Here is a 22,746-nt window from a genome sequence, read left to right on the forward strand (position 1 = left end):
TTTTCTTTTATCTCATTTTATTTTATTTTTGGTACTGGAAATTGAACTCAAGGGTTTTTTACCACTGAGCTACACTCCCAGCCATTTTTATTCATTAGTAGTAGTTTTGAGAAAACTACTCACTAAGTTGTTTAGGGCCTCACTAAGTTGCAGAGGCAGGCCTTGAACTTGCAGTCCTCCTGCTTCAGCCTCCTCAGTTGCTGAGATTACAGGTGTGCACCACTGCACCTAGTAGTCAGAGAATTTCTTTATGGCCTGCTTTTACACAGAAAGGCAGAGAATGGTTAAAGCGACATATCCTATTTCTATGACCTGCCTTGGGCAAGATTAATTCTGGTTCTTAAGTATTACTTTGGAGTTACTTCAGGGTGAAAAACACAGGTAAGAGACGTGAGGGCTTAAAAAGGTCAAAGAGAGACCTCCTGAAACCCTTTTGGTATCCTTCAGTTTAAAGTACTCAGTCTGTCAAAGTGCCATGCTTTAGGATATTGTTTACTCTTTATTTATTTAGTAGTACTGGGAATTGAATCCATGAACAGTCTATCACTGACCTTCATCCCCAGCCCTCCCTTTTTTTTAATTTTTAGACAAGGTCTTACTAAATTGCCCAGGCTAACCTTGAACTCTCGATCTTCCTGCCTCAACTTCCTGAGTTGATTCAATTATAGGCCTATGCCAGTGTACCCAGTTGGGCTATTGTTTTCTGAGGCCCAACAGTTGCTAAGTTGGTGGTAACTTTTTGCCACCAATATAATAATGTCCTCTTTGAAAATTTGATAATATCTAATTGTATTTATGTAATTTGTAAAACACAACATGTAATTATACTATTCATACTCTTTTTATTTCATTAAAACAGTTTGCATTTTGTTTGCTTGATTTTCTCTTTTGTGGGGCATCTCCCTACCACTTCTCATCTTCAGTTTACATTAACCCCACTTTAACAGGTGGGATTCTAATGCATTATTTTTAATAACTTTATAATATCGATATTAAAGATATAACAATGCACTCAGTGATTCCATTTTTTACTATTTTTGAACATCTACTTTCTTCCCAGCTTTTTTTGCCAGTAAGAACTTCACTGCAATAAATATATTACACATATGCCCATCGATTATATTGATTTTATTTTCATTTTTTGATTTCTGAAAGTTGGATTATTGAGTCATAAAGTATATTCCTTTTAATTTCAATACATGCTTTTGGATAACTCCCCACAATGACTGTAGAACTTCAGATTTCCAGTAGTGACTTATAAGAATAAAAATTTATCAACATATCCAACTGCTATAGGTGCTATATTTCTATGGAGTTTTGATAGATCATAGATAGGTGCAAAGAGAAATCAATACATAGATACATAGATTAATGTACTTATAAATATATTGACAGGAAGATTTAAGTTAATATAAATTTACTTTGCATTTTCCTGGACATTATTTGGTGTGGGCATCTTTTCGAGTGTTTTTCTAGATGTATTTTTTTCAATCTACAAAATCCCCACTCATATAATTTATTCACTTTTCTATGAAATGAAGTTTTTCTGGTGAATCTTTAAGAGTTCTCCTTTACAATACACATCTTATATTTACTATATGCATGATAAATTTATTTTTCCAAATCCAATGTTTATTCATTAACTTTATGGTGACATTTGACACATAGTAGTTTTAATCTTCCTAAACATAAATATGTCTATTTTTTGAAGTTTCTGGATCCAAATATTGATTAAGAAGTCTTCCCACCATCTGTCTTAGTATTACATTTCTTATTAATAAAATTTAGATCTATACTCCATGTATAATTTATTTGAATATGACATATTTACTAAAAGTATTACTATAATGTTAAGTAATACTGACAAAGTTTGGCACACTGTGATAGTACTAGTGTTATAACTAAAATGTTTAATCCCTGTTCTTATTATACTTAGAATTGTTTATAATAATGGCTATAGTAGCTAGGTGTGGTGGCACATGCCTGTAATCCAGTGACTAGGGAGGCTGAGACAGAAGTGTAGTGAGGCCCTGAGCAGCTTAGTGAGACCCTGTCTCCAAAATAAAATAAATAAATAAATAAAAGAGATGTAGATGTAGATCAGGGGTAAAGTACCCATGGTTTCAACCCCATCTCCATATGTTGTCATAATATGTCATGGTATTGAATGTTCTTTACCCAGAAGAAGGCAGGAGAGGCCTACTTGATCTTAGTGGATTTTTCTTTTAATATATCGAGTTTTATACCTCAGGAATGTTTCCTCAAAGACCTGGGAACCATCTTTCTGAAATGCAAACATTAAGAGAGATGGCACTCACATCTCCCTATTTCTGTGGGAGGAAAAGAGCCTAACTTCAGTGGGCTCCTTAACTCCAATTTACAAGTTTGTTTATCCTGCAGATAAAGCCAACACAGGGGACTTTCCAATTATCATGACAAAGTTAAAACAAATTACATGGGCAAATGTGCTGCCAAGTTCTCTTACTTGAGAACTAGTTTTTGTTTCTCTTAAAAACATGTATGTCATTTGTAATATCTGCTTGGTTATATAAGGGAATGAAATTCCATGATGCCTTTGCAATCCCTTAGCAGATTGTCCATGATGTGCATTGCATTCTGGTTTAAAGATTATTTGTATTAAAACTATTTTCTGTCTCTACTACCTTTATGGAGAGATTTTCTAGTTTGAATGAAGATTTCGTTTTTAGTTACATTTCTCAATGAGGTGTTACCTAAGTCCTATCCAGAGACCTGACACTGATAATCCAACAAATCAGGTCTGGCCACTCACCCCCCAAACTAAATCAAAATGGTAATAATGAAAAGCAAGAAAGAAACTTTAATTAGTGTAGCAACACTGGGAAGACAAAGGGACCCATGTCCTTAGCCCTGTCTTCCAGGGGCTAACAATGACTTTGTGACTTTATAAAAAGGGCAATAAAAGAAAAGATTGGGGGTTCACACAGCTGGAGGCTTTTCTCAGCTGCCAAAACAGGTGATCTTGATCAGGTGTGGTCTGTCCATCATTATCTCAGGATTTGTCGGGGGCTTATAGTTTCTGTTGCCTGGGGGGCTAGCTTTGACAAATTATGAGCTATTTATCAGATCAGGTCTGGCCTGATCAAGATCAGATCTTGTTCCTTGAATCCTAGATTACACAGAGAAAAGGAGATGGGTATAAAATGGAGGCAGAGATGCCAAGTCTTTAATCCTGTTTTTAGCTACCATAAGACATTTACAGGCAAAAGTGAACAGTCAGAGTCTTTGTTACAGAGGTACAGTTTTTGTTAATATTTGGAATACATTTAAAACCAGTTCTAGTAGCTACTTGTTATCATGGCTACAGAATAACCAGTCTTTTCCTAAGTCTTTGGAATTTTTAAAATATGCACATACTTTCTAATGCTTCTGTATAGCATCATTGGCATTAGAACTTAATCATCACTCTATAACACACCATTAATTCGAACTTTGTGTTCTTCACTGTCACCCTACCACTTACTAGCAATATGACTGTGGGTAAATTCCTTTCCTTTCCTTTCTATGTTCCAGTATGCTTATTTGTCTACTAATTGTACATACTGCATAGGGTTATTCTGGTGAATTGGCATGTTACCAAATGCATGCTATTATAATGCAAAGTAGTTGCATTAATGATTTTCATAATCAACTTATTTTTATAAAAATAGATGAAAGTGTTTATAATTTAATTATACTATTAGAATTAAAAGAGTGTCTGACACATAGTAAGGCATATACATTATGTTTACTAAATTGAAGAAATATTCATAGGCTATAAGTTGCTTGAGATCAGAGTTTACAAGTAGTTTGTTTTGTATCACAATAGAGATACAAATGTGGGATTCATTCCAAACCTGAGAGTTCTTATTGATAAGAGGGAAAATTAAGTGTCCTCAATTTAGTTACAGGGCTCGAGGATGAATGAGAAGAGGGATAAATAAAAGTTCTTTGACTAACAGCATAAAGCCAAACCAATGGTAATAACAGAAACCTAAGTCACATTTCTAAAGGTATGGTGAAACCTTTGCCTCAAAACTCCAGGAAAATTACCATCAAGCTACCATTACATTCTGTTTACAACACCAAGAAATCAAGAAGTAACAAATACTTCTCATGTACTATACATGTATCCCCATAGCTTTGCTTCTTTTGTGTTATCTCACTCTTCTTATCTATAGCCAGTGTAGGTTCAGTGTAAGCAAACTTACATTGTTAGTCAACTTTTTATTGCTGTGATCAAAATGCCAGATGAAAACAATTTATAGGAGGAAAAGTTTATTTTGGCTCACAGTCTCAGAGGTTCAGTTCACAGTCAGCTGACTCCATGGCTCTGGGCCTGAGATGAGGCAGAACATCATGCGGGAAGGGTGTATCAGAGGAAAGAAGTACATGGGAGCCAGGAAGCACAGACAACTGAAGTACAAAGAGCCAGGGATAACATAATCCCCAAAGACATGTCTCCAGTGACCTACTTGCTCCAGCCATGTCCTACCTGCATATAGTTAGCACCTATTAATCCATTCAAATTATTAATTCATCAAATGGTTTAATCCATCAATTAGGTTACAGTTCTTTTTGTTGTTGTTGGTGTTGGTTTTTTTTTTTTTTTTTTTTTTTAAGCTACAGTTCTTATAACCTGATCATTTCATTTCTGAGCATTCCTGTATTGTCCCACACATGAGCCTTTGGGGACCCCCTCATATTCAAACTATAATAGCAACGCATGCTTTCTTTTCTCAAAATTTTCATTATAAAATATTCTGACTTTGTAATTCAGTGAACATTTTTCTGACTGCTACCTTGCCAAGCTTCTAGTGGTTTAGGGAACTTGTCCCAACGCCAGCCCTTTCTTTCTAGCTAGCATTTTCTATGGCTCAACAAATCCTTTTATTCCAAAGATCTCTTGGCCTCTAGAATTTTGATTTAATAATATGAAGATTATTTTTAACTGGAGCATTTGAGATTCAACTGATGCAGAAAGGAACTCTCTCAGAGCTTCCCTAATTAAAAGTAGCAATTTCTGGGAAATGAGGCTGCTGTAAATTCCCTCTTCAGGGAGGGTGTACTCTTAGAAGGGAGAATGAGGGTAAGACTTAGATAAACATCTGGAGAATTTTATAACCCTAAAGAATATAGAAAGACCACTCATATGTGTATAGGTAAACAGTATCACAAACTTTTTTTATCTCTTAGTTATTTTTCTAAAAATTCATTCGCCTTTCCTGTATTCTTCCCATAGAAGATTTTCTTTACCTTTCTTTGTCCTACTAAGTTAGATATATGCACATCTAACAATTTAATGAGTCAGCAACTTCTTTGTTGTCTCCTGTATGCATAATTTGGGGAAGAGAAAAAACTTTCTATCCTGAAGGTTTGATAATTGAAGCTCTGAAATTAACTGAGGGTAGACAAATTAACAGAAGAAAAGATATTTTAATTTCATTCATATGCATGGGAGTCCCCAAAATATGATTCTAAGAAGGGTCAAATGATTAAAGTATGTATATCATTTTGAGAAATAAGGGATTATAGACCTGGGCCTGGGGTTGGGGAAGTCAGCTACAATCCAGAAAGGAGAGCAAATGCGTAGTAAACAAAGGCTGTTCTGCTATGTATATAAAACACCTCTTGGATAATAGAAGTTATCTCAAAGTAGCCCTCTTCCTGATGCAAATACTTTCCTAATGCAGATAGATTTCCTTTAGAGATATAAATTTCTTTTATAAAAGGAAAGTTTTTTAGAGCTACTCCTTTATCTATAGTTTCTCAAAATGACCTACTGGACATATGCCAAAGAAATATGTTTTGTGGTATTGTGTCCTAAATTTCCCAAATACATAGAAACCTTTTCTCCTGCTAATCCATTTTACTAATTTAATTCAAAAGCCTCCAGTCACCAAATATCAGAGGTAGAGGAAATTTTTTTTCTTCTCTGCCAATAATAAAATACTTAAAAGATTCATTGCTCAAGTCTAGTTTAAGCTTAGTAGTTTCTGTTTCTCCATCTAGCACGATCTGGAATACAAAGTGAAAAATACATGAGATATAATCATTAAAAATTATTTATGATAAATAAGTGTGTACATTTACTTACAAATAACAGACGACAGTATGACAAATATTTCAGAGGCAAATAAGTTATGTATCAGACAAAAGAGGGAAATAAAAATTTCAAAATACACTTTATGAATAGCATATGCAATTTTGTTCTCACAAGTAATGGAAACTGTATATGAGGTAGCATTTCAAAGTGGAAAGAGCTGAGGCTTTATTTTGAAGTTGAATCTGGTTTCAAGCTCAAGCTACATATCAACTGTGTTATCTAGACCAAGTCATTTAACCTTTCTGAGCTACCCATTGTGAAGTGGTGCTTCCAATTTATAGGGTTTCAAAATTAAATTGAATAATTTATTTTAAGTGCTTTGTACATGGAAGACACTTGACAATTTATAGCCATTATTATTGTAATAGGAATTGCTATAACTCACAAGTTCAATGGTAATAGTAGTAGTTGTATAGTAGTAAAACCTTGATAGTAACTGCTATTTTGGCACCCATTGCCCCCTTTTGCAGAAATTACCACTACACTTCAGGCAGCCAGTTCCCTTCCATCTGCCTCAGAAAGAAATCTCACGTCAGCCATTTGCATTTTAAAGACATTTTAAATTAAACCCTTTCTGTTTACATTAGCAGATTGGAAAAGGTGGACTGAAAGGCATTTCTCTTTGTTTGTTTTAAATGTGTGTGTACATGTGGATTTTAATTCCTCAAATAATATTAGCAGCTTCCAATCAGTTGTGCTGATATTGTCTATATAGAGTTTATTGGCAGCTTACACATTCATCTTCTATTTAATGCAATGTCTAATCCAACTAGACTTCTGAAGTTAAATTGGTAAATAGCACACTTATGTTATTATTAGAATGAATCAGGACGTGTAATAGAATATAATGTTTTATATTTTAGAAATGTCTCACTCAAACAGCTGTTTTTAATTACAGAAATAATGCACACTTGATATTATAAATATAAAAAAACCATATATTCATAAGAAAGAAAACATTAAAGAAAACCCCTAACTTTCACAACTCTAAGAAATTCACCGTTAAAATGTGAATGTATGTATTTTCTGTAAGAAAACCCACGAAAACCACACTGGACACGGGAAATCACATAAGGGAGTTTATTAAGCAAACAGAGTGTCTCCCTGCCAGGTAAGAGAGAAAATGAGAGGAAAAGAGAAAGGGCATGCACAAGAAAGAGTGTGGAAAGCTAGGAGGAGAAAGAAAGCAAGTGAGTAGGAGAGAGAAAGCAAGAGAAAAGATGGCAGGGGTGCTATCCCTAAGCAGTTGAATTCCGCCAGGCTAACAGGGGACCAATAATGGAGAAGGATACTTGCAAGCTGATTGATGAACCAACAGCTAGCTAGGATGTTCACAGACTGACAAGAAGTTGGGAGGCGGGGAAATGGTTGCAGTGGAAATGGCGGGGAGAACAGCTTTCAGACTGACAAGCTAGGTTGTGATGCAATGGAAAGGGCAGGGGAGCAGCTTTGTATTACATTTTCAGACTATTTTTCTTGCATGTAATTATATATGATATTTTCTTATAAAGAGTTATTTATTTATTGTGCTGGAGACTGAACCCAGAAGTGCTGAGTTACATACCCAGTCCTTTTTAATTTTTTAATTTCAAGACAGAGTCTCACTAAATTGCCCAGGTTGACCTCATTGTTCCTCTTGCCTCAGTCTCCCCAGTCACTGAAATCACAGGTGTGTGCCCCCAGATGTCAGGGTCTTAAGCCCCCTTGCTCTTCTCGACCAGCGACAAGGGAAGGGGACACTCCCCAACAAGGTCAGACCGGGATAGGTAGGGCTGACTGACCACCCGCTCCCAGCCCTCCCGGTAGAGGACAATCAGACGCATCAGGGAGACCAGTCACAGCAGGAACTCGTTTATTGAGGAAGTCACACAGCTTTTATGTAGGGTGGGAACCAATCAGCTTAAAGGTCAGCAAGGCATGGGGGTTCACGCAGGCAAGAGTCCCATAGGACTATATGGCAAGCACGAGCTGATCACGTTCGCGGAACTGTTGTTAACCAATCCCTGACGGTGGTCCAGTTTATCGTCATGAACCTTTGAAACCACCTTTGAGCCTTGATCTTGCTCACTTGCCAGGGAGTAAGGAGTCAGCCTGAGTTAGTTAATGTGTCATTAGACCCAACACCCAGACATAGCCTTTTAAAAATTATTACTTCTTAATGCTTTTCTATAAGAAAAACTATAATTTTGTGTACATCTTAGTTATGGAATATCATTCCTTTATATAAATGTATTATAATTCATTTAGGCAATCTTCTATTCCTAAGCATTTCTTCACATGGTCAACACTGATTATGATTGAACATACAAGTGTGTTGTTGTTGAGTCACAAATTGTATCTTATTGAATAATTGGTATCTTAAGCAGATGACTGCTATGGTTTGGATGTGGTTGTCCCTGCCAAATCTTCTGTTGAAATTTAATTGCCAAAGTAATATGAGGTCATGGTGAGTCCTTAAGGAGATAATTAGGTTCTGGGAGCTCCACCTTCATGAAAGAACTAATGTAGTTCCCATGAGAGTGTGTTAGTTATTACAAGTCTAGATTATTACAAAGTGAGCCTAGCACCTCCCGTTATTCAAACGGGTATGTGCCTCTCTTCTGCACATACTCACTTGTTCATCTGTTTTCCATCATGGGTTGAAGCTGCATGAGGCCCTCACCAGCTTCCAAACGTACGTTGAAATCATGCCCTTAGACCTCCAGAACCATGAATGAAATAAACATCTTTTCTTTATAAAATACCCATTCTTAGGTATCATGTTATAGAAACATAAAAATAACAGAGACATGTATTAAGTCAGATAAAAACTTAGAAACCTTATCAGCTACTTTTTGAAAAACTAATTCTATTTCATGTAATATAATTTTTTTTTGAAAAGGTCTTTAGGTAGTAGTAAAAATCTCTATTTTTCAGGTTATGTGCATTAAAAGTTAAAGCTACGGAGTGTGTGAAAGAAATCTGGATAACATATTTATGTGCATCTTTCAATATTTCATATTGAATCTAGGCATAAAATTCAGGTGCTTTGTTCACTGAAATGGAAAGAAATTATTTTCTACAACAGTGACAAATCTATTAACTCACATGGAAGGCAAGAATCATGTTGTATTGCCATCATGAATACCAATACTGCTGAATAATCTAACACTGGCACAACTGAAGACAGTGTATGCTCTCATCACTTGTAAATTTTATTTGTTTTGTCCACAATGAAAAAAAAAAGAACTTTTACTAAAACAAAAACAAAACAACAAATACAAACAACTTTAAAAAAGTTCTCCAAACTTCAAAATTCTTGGAAGTTTTCTTCAGAGAGCACTGATTTTTTTGTTGTTGTTTCTGAAATTACTCATAAAATTCAACCTTTTTCGTTTGTTTTAAAGACTTTTTTTTGAAAGCAGTTTTAAGGTTCATAGCAAAATTAAGCAAAAAGTACAGAGATTCCCCAGATAACTTCTAACCCCCTATATGAAAAGCCTCCCCCATTATCAACATCCCTCACTAGAGGATACATTTGTTACAATTAATGAATGTACATTGACACATTATACTCAGTTGAAGTCTAGTTTACCTTGCAGTTCATTCTTGGTCTTCTACATTCTAAGGGTTTGGACAAGTGTATAATGACACATGTCTACCATTGTAGTATCATACAGATATTTTCCTGCCCTGAAAATCCTCTGTATTCTACTTACTTATCTCTCCATCCTCTTTAAATCATAGTAAACACAGATCCTTATACTATTGCCATAATTTTACCTTTTTAAAAATATCATGTAATAGGAATGATATAGCTTGCAGTCTTGTTTGAATTGACTTCTTCACTTAGGTTCCTAAATAACTTGATACATCATTTATTTTTAATGCTGAATAATATTTTACTGCCTGTATGTGCCAGTGAGTATTTATTTACTCATCTACCAAAGGAATCTTGGTTCCTTCAAGATTATGTCAAATTATGATAAAGCTGATATATACATCTATGTACAGTTTTTTGTGTAGACATATTTTCTAGTCATTTTGGCTAATAAAAGGAAGTGCAATTGCCAAGTCATATAGTAAGGGTATGCTTAATTTTGTAAGACATTGCTCAAAGTGGAAATTTTCAAAGTGACTGTACCGTTCTGCATTGCCACCAGCAATGAATGAGAGTATCTGTATCCCCACATCGTTGTCATCATTTGGTGTTTCCAGCATTTTGGGTACAGCCATCCTAATGGGTAGTGGTATCTCATAGTTATTTAAACTTGTATTTCCCTTATGAGAAATGATATAACACATCTCTTAATATGCTTAGCCTTAGGCTTCCTTGAAACATAGAAATTTTATTTCTTTGAAGTCTATTTCAAATTTAAGGTGAGTTATTTTTAGCAGTATGTTTAATTGGTTAGGATTATGTTTTTCAAAATAACAGGGTTTATTTAATTGGTCTTTTGTCATCTTCTATCTCCCAAATGTGCTGATACAACTTTAACCTTTCCCCTTTTCTTTCCTAGGCACCAAAACACTTGGGTAAAAGTTGCAAATATTCAGTGAAAACCAACAGATGCTTTGTATATTTTTTTCCAGATGGTTATTAAAAGTAAAGGAAATCTTCTGTTCCTCCTCAAGAGGAAAGGACACACATTAGGTCAGTCCATCATTGGATTGTGCTTACAAGTGGGCAGAGTCAATGATGTATTCAAACAAACCTAAGCAGGGCTTTCTGTCAAGAGGACCTATAACCAAACATTCAGTCTCTTTCTTTATATGCCTGCCTAAATATGCTCACCATTGCTTTTGTCCCTGTATAACATGATCAGCCAGAGGGCAGCAAGAGTTCAAGCTTTAGATTTAGGCTTAGAAGTAAGGAGAATAGAATTCCTTTTGCAATCTTAAGCTTAAACTGCATTGAAGTGACTGATGGGTATGGTATTGGAGATGTTCACAAATAAAAATGAAAATGTACCTATTTCTCATTGGCTTTGTGTCATATTTTTGTATGTATTTTCAGGAATCTCCCAGAGAATCAGCATGATTTGAAAACATCCATTTTTCATGGCTATAATTACATCTTAATGCTCTCACAATTTTAACCTAAATTATCACAGCTAGCAAGATGTAGATATAATATGTGGGTCACTGAGTTTTATTTCACCCATTATCTGTATAATTTGATATCATGTAGGTATAGACTAAAATTTGTATGAGAAAAATCTTCAGTTTATAAAATGTAAACCTTTTTAAATATAAATAAATAACAGCATTGTTTAAAATAAAACATTTCCTATCAAGAAGTAGTACTTGATAATATATTCAGTATCTATTGGAATCAGGTGGTTTTACCCTTGCATATTTGTATAAACACAAAGGAGGAGGTGGCTGAAGAGATATAGAAATGGCAGGATGGTTATCTAAAGCTTGTTAGTTTCCTTTTAGTTAAAATGCTAAGGCTTCTTTGAATAGGAAATCTTCTCCATATTAAATTCAAATGCTTCTTGTTTTGGCTTAAATGTGAATATCTCAGAAACAGCTTGTTTGTTTGAGTGTAGCTTTATTCAATTGTGATAGAAGCCCATGATAAACAAAGCACAATATAAGACTATTTACCCTGTTTGCTTTCAGCCCTTTATATTATTATTAAAAAATTACTTTCCTCAAAATTTATTTTTCTACAATGTATTCTTTCTTTGATGCATTTCTAATCTCAAAAGAAAATAATAGGGTACTTATGTTGGTGATTATTAACTACATACAAATGATCAACTACTAGTTCAGCATATTCCTAATAACTGTTTCCTCAATAATGCCTCTGATATATGTCTTTGTCTCTTTTTCCTTTATTTTTCACTGTCACTCACTGTTCACTAGGTTGGATATTCATGACCAATCACTGAGAACAACATCCTAAATAATTTTACTGTTTATAATAAAATAGTTCCTCAATTCAATCAGTCACCAGCATATTTTTTAAAACAGAGGTCAAGTAACATTGCTAAACAAAATTCAATACCCATCCCCTGCCCCTCAGGTGTGTATTCATTTGTCTATGCACTTGTATGCATGTCCATTTTATATTGCTGGGGAATGAAAAAGATGGAATATTTTTAGAAATTTTTTTTATAATGCTTTGCTTAGAAAATGCATTTTCCACAGGGGAGAAAATCTCAAGGATGAAACTGCTATAATATTCATTGCAGGTGCTTTTATCACCTTCTGTAAAATAGAGAATCAAAATAAGCAAATATTCACAATATTGTTTCTAATGTAGCATCTTCCAGAATGAGAATCTTCAAGAAGCAAGAAGTTAATGGATCGTCAGCCTTGAACTTTTATATAACTGTTCATATTTTTCTCACACATTGTCTAGCATTTCTTTCTCAGTTAGTTACAAGTTTTGGCTGCTTCGTCTAATCAGTTTTCCAGTTATTGTGTTATACTCTAAATATATGCTTATGCCTTTAAAATCCTATTACTCAGAGATTTGTTTTTCTTTCTTTGAAATTATGGCACTTTCCCTTGAGTGCTCCTTCAAACTAAGAAATTAAAACAGACAACTTTGTTAATCTCGATGACAACTATGGCAATCTTACAGCTCTTTCTCTCATTTACTCTATAAAACCTTCAGAATGATATCATCCCTGTAACTGACTTGTGTATGTACAAAACAGCACTGTGAGTTGGTTTCGATTTAGATTGTTTCTTTAGAGTCTGGTGAAAACTTGAGCAGGTTTCAAGTAGGTTTTTATCATTTTCTCTTTAAGCTGTGTTAAGAATTAATGTTTTAAAAAATCCTTTACCACTTTACCGCATTATTTAAGCTATTCTTATTTTCCTGATCAGCCAAATAAAATGTGTCTGTGTAATGATTTCCAAGGAGAAACAGCTCCATCTAAAGGCAGTTATGAATTATTTTAGTCTTCTTTTACTTCCATGTTTTCGAAAAGCTATTGTAAAAATGATTTTACTGATAGCAACAAAGACTTCTTTATCTTTAAGATACTACTATACTTAACATATATAAACAGGATAATACATGCATACATATCATATATATGCACAGTATTTATACCTATCATTTATTTTTCTTTATCCATCTATATATCTAGAACATATTTTCTACCTTATATTTAACTAGACAGAAACAAGACTCTGCACTTACCAAAGTTTTATACATCTCCTGAGCAAAAATTGATATAGATTCAATTTTGTGCTGAGTTTGAGATAGCGCTTGTGCTTTTGAGATATGTTCAAGCCTCTTGCAATATTAAATTACTTCTTTAGTATAAGGGAAGGGATATTTCAACTACAGTGGATTGTACATTATTAGTGTTTTTTATTTTAAAAAGATGATATTATTGATATGGTTTTCCTGAGAGCAAAAGATTTCAAGTCACTTATTTCATGTTTAATCTTCAGAGGGAAGAATTAATATAAATGAAGTGTTCTTTGAACATGTGATAGGAATGCATCTATTGTCATATAGACTTCACAGGGTGGTTTTTATTGTTTAGACAGTGTGACAAATGAAACGCCCATATAGAATATTTTCAATAGCCTCCCATTTTTACAATAGGTACAAAAGCATCTCTCAGGGAATTCTTTAATCGAGTCTTTTATGGAACTCTTATCAAGGTTCCACAAAAGAATCCAGCAGAAAGAAGATTGCTTTTGGCTGAGAGGAACCCAAAATGAAAAAGAAAAGAAAATAAATAAGAAAGGAAGGAATAAAGAAGGAGGCACTTTTCCATATGAGGATTTCTGAAGCACTATGCTCTTCTTTGGCAACACAGAATACCTTGTTGATATCCTACTCACCAACTAAATCTCTTTCAGGAAAAAGAAAAAAAAATCCTGAAAATGTTAACTGGCTGAAAGGTTAAGCAGGTTCAGTTTAGCATTGACCCGTCATCATGTTGACATCTCTCTCCATATCAGAATTTCTCTCTGATCATTGTGTCTGCTGTCAAATTCATGGCATCTGGACCTAAAACTTTATACCAGAGCCTCAGAATATGTCACCCGTGCTCACTTGAAGTTTCCCTATCTTCTACTTCTCTCTTCACCAAAGTGTCACACTTATTTTCTCATAATCATATAAAATTAATATCAACATGGAAACAACCTACCTCTCTCTGTAGTCTAATGGTTCACTATCAAACTGTGCCTTATGGACCAATAACATCAGGTTTGATGAACTTTGTCAGATTAATAGGAAGGAAAGATATCATGATAGTTAGGTGGTATAACTTAGTTCTGGACTGTCCAGATTAAAAAAGGTTAAAAAAAAGGGGGGGGGGGCTGTGAGACCGCAGCCTCTTCCTCTTTCCCTCACTTCCTAGCCATGAGGTGAATGACTTTTTTTTTTCTCTCTACCATGTGCTTCCTGCCATGACATGCTGCTATAGGCTCAAAGCAATGGAGTCAATGAATCACGTACTAATACCTCCAAAACTGAGAACCAAAGTAAACCTTTTCTTTTTATAAGTCTATTTATCTCAGATATTTTTTACAATAATGGAAGGTTGACTAAGATATTAGGTAAAGGAGATTCCTTGGAATATATGAATCTGTGATGATTCTCCAAACCATTTATTCTGTTTCTGTTAGAGTCAGTACAATGTTTGAAAGGAAGGGAGCTAACATTTACTGGTTATTCACAAAATTTCAGGTCCTGAGAATTTAGCAAATATAGTAAGGATACAGCTATTATCCTCAAATAGCTTATGGAGGAATCATCAATCCAATTTTACAGCTGAGACAATTAAGGTTCACAGTAGTAATGTGCAATGTTGTGTGAAATTATGACAGATTTTGAAGTTGGATTGAAAATTTCTGTTCCATTATTCATTGGTTTTATAACCTTGGACAATTTATTTATCTGTGCCTCAGCTCCTCATCTGTAAAATGTAGATATTAAAATATATGTTATTTCATATATTTGTTGTAAAGACTAAATGAGTTAATATGTAAAGCACTTATAACAGTGCCTGGCAGTGCTCTACAAATATTATTGTTATCATTATTGTTGTTGTAATTATTATTGCTCAAAGTCTCATAGCCAATGGATTCAAATCAAAGTCAGAATGAAACCAAAAACCTTTCCCCTTAACATAATTTTTCATAGTTATTGTAATACAAATATAGACATGGCTATGGGATTGTAGAAAGAACTCTTTAAGAGTGCTTTGAAGAACATTATGTCAAGTAGGTCTATTTCACTACACTTAAGTTTCAGGAAATTCATTTGATCACTAAGCTTTAGCTTGTTCATGCATACAATGGGGATAAAACTCGAAACTACTTCATGGAGATGCTTAAGGATCAAGTGAGATAAAAATATGAACAACTTAGTAAACTATAAGCTTAAAGGTAAAACACAAAATAAATGTTTTATTAATATATTTTGAATATATTGACATTTGAAGAATGTCTCCTTTCCAGTTTTCTTTGAACATTATGACGTAATTTTTAATCATAATTTTTTTCCAACTGAGATTATATATAATTTTCATAGCATTTAGGATGTGAGAAATAGGAATATAAAAGGCACATGATCAGGTTGGGTTATAATATTTGTGAATAAAAATAAACTTTAAATATGAAGAGTATATTTTGAGTGGCTCATATATAACCTCTGAAAGTATTTCTTTTTTCTTTTTTTTGGTACCTGGGACTGAACCCAGGGGTGCTAAACCACTGAGCAGCATCCTCAACTGTTTTTTTGGGTTGTTTTTGTGTTTTATTTAGAGACAGATTCTCATATAGTTGCTGAGGCTGGATTTAAACTCATGATCCCTCTGTCTCAGTCTCCTGAACTGCTGGGATTACATGCATGTGCCACCTCCCGCAGCCCTCTGAAAGTGTTTCTAAATTATGAATACATGTATGTGAATGTATGCTGTTTCTAAAAGGTCATTAAGAGTAAACTTAAAATTTTATACATTTTACAGGGTATGGTTTTCTTTATGTTCATCAAACATGAGACTTGGATATCCTTAAAACTTATCTCTTTGTAGTCTTGACAAATATATACAAGCTTTTATGTTCCGCATTTATTTATAATTTAAAATGCTGTGTGATTCTTAGAAGTCACTGGAATTTACTTTTAAAGTGTTAAAAGGAATCATCTGAAATACTTTGTGAGAGGATAATGATCCCTGAAAGACAACATTTATCAAAATAATTTTAAGTTTAAATTATGCTTGAGATAGATGTTAAAACTTTGTCATGCTACTCTGCAGGTAAGACAATAAAGAACCTCTGCCAATTAAAAATTTAGGTTATAAAACAGAAAAAAGAGTAATTTTCGTAGGACACCTATTTGTGTTTTGTTTTTCCTAGTCATAATACCTTTATTCTCCAAAATCTCTCATTATTTGACAAAACCAACTGCATATTTAATATATGCTGGCTAATAATACTGGCCCACTGTGTTAGTTTTCTATAATGTGTAACAAATTATTGTAAACTTAGGGCTTAAAATAGCACACTTTTTATCTCATACTTTCAATTATCTGGTCATTTGAACATGGCTTAGCTGGGCTATGTACTTAGAATCTCACAAAACTGAAATCAAGGTGTCAGGCAGGGCTGATTTCTCATCACAGCCTTGATGAGGGAAAGACCTTCAAAGCTACCTTATATTGTTGTAAGAATTCATTTCCCTGAAATTGTAGAATTCACGGTAGCTTGCTTCTTCAAAGTCAGTAGCATAGAGAGCAAGTCTGCTAGCAATATGAAGTTATATAAAATGTACACAATCACAGGTGTGACCCACCATCACCTCATCATATTCTATTTGTCAGAAAAGTCACAGGTTCTGCTCACAAACAAGGCATTATATTAAGGTGTGGATATTTTAAAGGGTTAGAGATCAATGGGCCCACTTTAATGTTTGTTTGTAACATCTCACATTTTAAGAAAAACTAGAGATACTGATTGTGAAATTTTTTTTAGAAATAAACATGTTTTCTTTTAGAATTTGTGTTGTAAACCCAAATTCATCTATATCATTGAATTGAAGCATATGTTCTTTCAAAATGACAACCTCAAACAGACTTTCAAATTAATGCACTGTTTCATTACATTTGTAGATAATTCATACACTTGAAGAAAACAGCATAGGGAGAATGGATGGTTCTCCCTGTATGGTGAATCCAGTTGATTTTGTATGGAGATGCTAGGGGACAGATGATGTGAAGGGTGGGAACATGAGGTTAAGGGAATAATTTTATAAAATGGGTCCACTGTGCTGACCCCCACCAGCTTTTTTGTTTTTTAAGAAGCAATTCACCTGCAGCCCTGCCTGGCTTAAGGGAACAGGATATTACATTCCTCAGCAAACTACCTGTTATCTACAGGAGAAATTCAGGCCCTTAAATGCCAATAGGAAGAAGATAAGTTACCCCTAACGGGGAGACTTTTGTGATCCTTTCCATAGACCAGATCCTGAAACTCTGGGAGATAAAGATAATTCCTCCTATCCATAAAAACCTGTAAGAATTTGTGGTTGAAAATTCAATTAGAACTGGTCAGCATGGGTCAAAATAAACTAGAGTTCATGAGTTCATGTCATGGTGGTGGGGACTTCAAAATCTGATGTCATCCTGCTATTAGTCGAAAATCAAGAGGTGGTCCTGGCTGGACTCTCTAGAAACTTTTCTGGGATTCCCAAATAAAACATTGTCCCTCTACTCTCTGAGAGGACACAGAGAGCCCTTGAGAGTGTCCCCTTTCCCTTTTCCTATCCCTTCAATAAACTCATTTCTGTTACTCTGAGCAAAATGTCTGAAACCTTTCTGAAACCCAAGAATCGCGGTTTGAATGATGGGGATGCTTTCATGCTACCTCAGTTTCCCAGAAGGCCCCAGATCTATAACAGAATCACAACTACACTCTATTTTTAAGGAAACTGCATTTTATCACTGAGCATGTACACCAGGTCTCAGTTATATAGGGTATATGACTGCCTGAAACAGAGAATGTCACCTGTTTGAAAGAGTTTCCACAGTAATTATTCTTAGCCTTTTGACTTGGTCTTTCGTGAAGAAACCATAGACCTTTTGTTAATTAGTACTCTGGGAGTCATTTCTGATTTTTTGTGCAAACTGCATATTAGAAATATAGCATCATTAACTCTTAAAATCTTGGTTCTACAAGTATGATTTTTATCAACAGCATTATTATTATTAACTTTAGCATTAACTCAAAATCAAGAAATATTATCCAGTAGGCCTCTTTATTTATTTATTTTGTTTGGGGGGAGGGCTACCAAGGAATTGAACTCAAGGGCACCAGACCACTGAGTGACATTCCCAGCCCTATTTTGTGTTTTATTTAGAGACATGGTCTCACTGAGTTGCTTAGAGCCTCCCTTTTGCTAAGGCTGACTTTGAAATCCAGATCCTCCTGCCTCAGTCTCCGGAGCCACTGGGATTACAGGAATGTGCAAACAAAAATCACCAACAAAAAGATGCCCATTACTTTAGAAAGATAAAATTATCAGGGTTAACCTAATAAGGGTAACAGATAAGTTTGCATTTCAGAGGAACTCTTCAGAAAATGAAATTTCCTTTTCCTTTTTTTCTTTTTTTTGATTTGTTTAGCATAATGACTACAGAATTTTTATTGCTGCCATGAGGATCAATTTTGCAGGAACAACGTAACCAAAATTCCAGGGTAAAATTTGCAACACTAACAAAAGTCCTATTACAGAGAAAGTTCTATGCCAGTAAACATTATAAATTCCAATTTGGACAAGAGAAGTTTAAATCCAGTCAAATATAAAATAGCAATTATTTAATACCGTTGCTGCAATAATGTAAGGAAATGTCTTAAAATAGGTGAAGCTATGCACCTTACTGTGTTTTCTTTAGAATCACATTCAATAAATTCTGCCTTTTATATTTTGTATCATTAAAATGTCCATAATATGAGATGACATATTTTGTTGCCTAAGCACTAAGGCAAATACCTTAGGTTAATATTAAATTTTTCTTTTCAAAAATTTGAGGACTAATTAAGTTTATGCTATGTGAAATACACAAAATGGAATAATAAACATTGCAATAAAAAATAATTTAAAATATAAATATTTCATTAGAAAAATGGACAAGAGGTGTTAAATAATTCACACAAAAAAATAAACATGACTAGGCAACACAAAAATGACCAATTCAGAAGTAAAAATAAAACCAAAATATTGATAAGGCTGAGGCAGTAGGATCATAAGTTCAAGGCCAGCCTCTGAAATTTAGGAAGGCCCTAAATAACTTAGCAAGACCCTGTCTCAAAATAGAAAAAGGACTGGGGATGTAGCTCAGTGATAAGGTACCCTTGGGTTCAATCCATTAAAAAAAAAATCCAGATGGGTAAAGATTAAGGAGGATATTAAGACCTAATGATGTATATGAAGTTAAGAATGAGATAATCTAATCATCTGAAGGCAGCGTTATCTTACAACCTCTCTGCAGAGTTGGGGTGTGTGTGTGTGCCAGAAGTGAGCAATTCAAGTTTAGGATTATATCACATTGGATTCATCTTGTCTCTACTTTCAAAAGTTTTCATTACTATGTTGTTAACAATGAAAAAAAAAAACTTTGAAACAAATTAGGAAAGACTTAAATATGCAAAAAAGAAAATGAATAAACTTAAGTATAGTCATGCAATGGGCTACTGTGTTAGCCATTCAAAGAAGCGAGGTAGAATATTTAATAAAATGAATATACACGAGTGATATTAAGTGAACATTTCTTCAAATTATGTATATTATAATCTCATTTATACAACATATTTCTTTCATAGGAAAAAGGTAAAAATATATGCTTTAATTTATCTATATGTGGTGAACTTGTGAATTATATTCATTTCCCATTTTATTCTTTTATGTATTTTCCAAATATTCTGTGATCAAAAAAATAAATACTATTTTTCTAAAGTCAAGTAGTTAGTGCTCCAAAGACAGAAGCAAATTTTTGTTTTCTTTTAAAATACAAAATGCTTTCCAGATAAATTTTTAGAAATCTATTAGTGCATAGTATAACTGTTGTTACTTTTCATTTAGAAAGAAACATTTCCAGTATGTTCAATTTGATATACTAGAGACTTAAAACCAGAAGATATTGATTAATAAGCTCCAGGGTCATTTCTCTTCCACTTCAATGTTCTGAAGCATTTTTGTTTGCTAATTACACTTAGAACTGATCCTTTCTCACACTGAGTACATCTAAATTATTAGGTGGCAATAATATGATAATATGAGATAAGCATTACATCAGGGAAATACACAAGTAACTCATCAGATTCTGAATAAAAAAATAGAAAAACTTTCTAATAGAAAGCTTTCAAAAAAGAAAATGGAAAATGATTTTTTACTATTCAGTGATTCACTGGAAAAATATTTTATGGAAGTCTTTAATTAACATTAACATTTGGAAAATTTTACCAAATAGAAGCAGATATAAAATTTTATACAGAAACATAAATCCACTGATGTTTTGTATTAGGTAATAGGAGTAGTAAGATTAGGAGTGCTGTGCTTACAAACAAAAGCCTAGTGATTTCGTGAAAATTTATACTTTCATTGATTTTAATCAAAAAATTTACTTTACCAGAAATCTATATATTACCTGACCAGTTTGAACAAAATATAGACTAGAAATTTAGAGGCAAATTGGTCAACTGTTTTATAGATGGATGAATATATTATTTATTACATTACATTATAGTCATCCAATAGCAGTTGATAATTAAGTTGCTTATGATTAACAGAATCACAGGGTGATCAGACCAAAAATTTGTTACTTAACAGATAATTCAGATAAAATTACTCACATGTAAGTTGTTTGATATCCATGCTAGCTGAACTTGTTTTGATCCTAGCTAAAGAATGGCATAGACAGTACCAGAACTCTTGAATTTTAGGTATTTTAATAGAGAGCAACCCATGGTTAAATAAAGTATACAATAAATAAGCCCACATTCAATAGAGCAGCTTTATTCTACCAATTTGTATGCCTAATTTATATGATATATGCAGACTATCAAATACATAGCGGCCCCCACTTGCCCTTTCCTTCTACTTAAAACAGCTAAGTAGTTTTGTCACCAAAATTGTAACTCTTCCTATTTCCACTATTATGTCTTTATATTCTGCCAGTAGACAATTTGAATATTGTGACTATTTTTATCAAAGACATAAACATTTTTGTAACCCTCTTGCTTCAATTTCTTCCAAGAATTCCCATTAAAGATAAATCTCCTTAGCATGGTATGCATAGCCCTTCGGGTCTCTTCCTACACAACCGTTCTCATTTCCTTCCCTTCCATCACTTACACTCTACTAACCAGCAAGAGTAAATGTGTAGTTTTTCTGACAAGAAATGCCTACCTGTGACTTCCTGCTTTAATACTACTTGCTCTATCTGGAACACTTCCAAGCATATCTGCCTGCAAAATTCAGACTCCACTCTTTAAGCCTAGGAACAATAATTAAAGCTCCAGTTTTCTCATCTATGAAATCTGAATATTGCTAAGCACTTCTCAATGTTGTTTTGGAAATAAATAACATAAAACTTTTATTAGTGAAGTTATTGATAAAAGGTAAATGCTCAAAGTGATAGTTTGTGCTGTTAGATTCTAAAAAAGTTTGAATTAATCCAATATTTTAATCTTAAAAGATAAAGGTTGAATGATAACTTCATATTATACAATCTCAATGAAATATTACATAATTAAGAAATATTTCAACTAATTCTGTTAGTCAGTGTTCAATTTACCTGTCTCATGTGTAGTAACATTAGTGATTACATTTTTCCAAATAAGAAACAGAATGATGGTTTTAACCCTTTAAGTCCCATAATTCAATATATAGCACACCCATAAAAACAAATTGAGTGTATTTATAGATGTTCTATAAAATTTTATAGATTTCTTTTATAAGTGTCCCTATAAAGAACAATGGCATGTAATGACTTCTGAGATAGTTCAGTGAAACCAGGTTATGTTTGGGAGAACATACAGAATTTCTGATTTCAAGATCATCCTCTACTCTGTAATTGAATAATCATATAATGCCCAAACTGCCAGCCAATGTGTTTCAATGTGAGAAACACATAGCACTGATACCTTATTATCTATATACAAGAGGACATCATCACAGAAGAAACACATGGGTTAGAATTTTCATACATGAATGGAGGGATGCAATATACTGTTTATTATATTCTGTCCCAACCTCCCAAAATTCATGCCCTTCTCACAGAAAAAATGTATTCACTCCTTCCCAAAGCCCCAGAAATGTTAACTCATCCAGCATCAATTCTAAAAGCCAAAGTCTCATTTAAACATTACTGAAATTAAACATGGGTAAGATTTGAGTTCTGCTTCATGAAGAAACAAAATCCCTCTTTAGCTATGAAATGAAACAACTTACGAGCTTCCAAAGTACAATGCATTTAAAAAAGAAGAAATAAGAAAGAAGGAAGGGCTGATGTTTTTTTATCCTGAAACTTTGCAGAATTTATTAAACCAAACAAGATTTTTTCCTTTTCATTCTTTTTTCTTTTTTTTTTTTTTATGTAAAAAAATCTTGCTAGAGTTTCGAGGACAATGTTGAATAGAAGTCGTGAAAAAGGACA

Source organism: Sciurus carolinensis, chromosome X (genome assembly GCF_902686445.1).
Source record: "Sciurus carolinensis chromosome X, mSciCar1.2, whole genome shotgun sequence".
NCBI classification, from domain to species: Eukaryota; Metazoa; Chordata; class Mammalia; order Rodentia; family Sciuridae; genus Sciurus; species Sciurus carolinensis.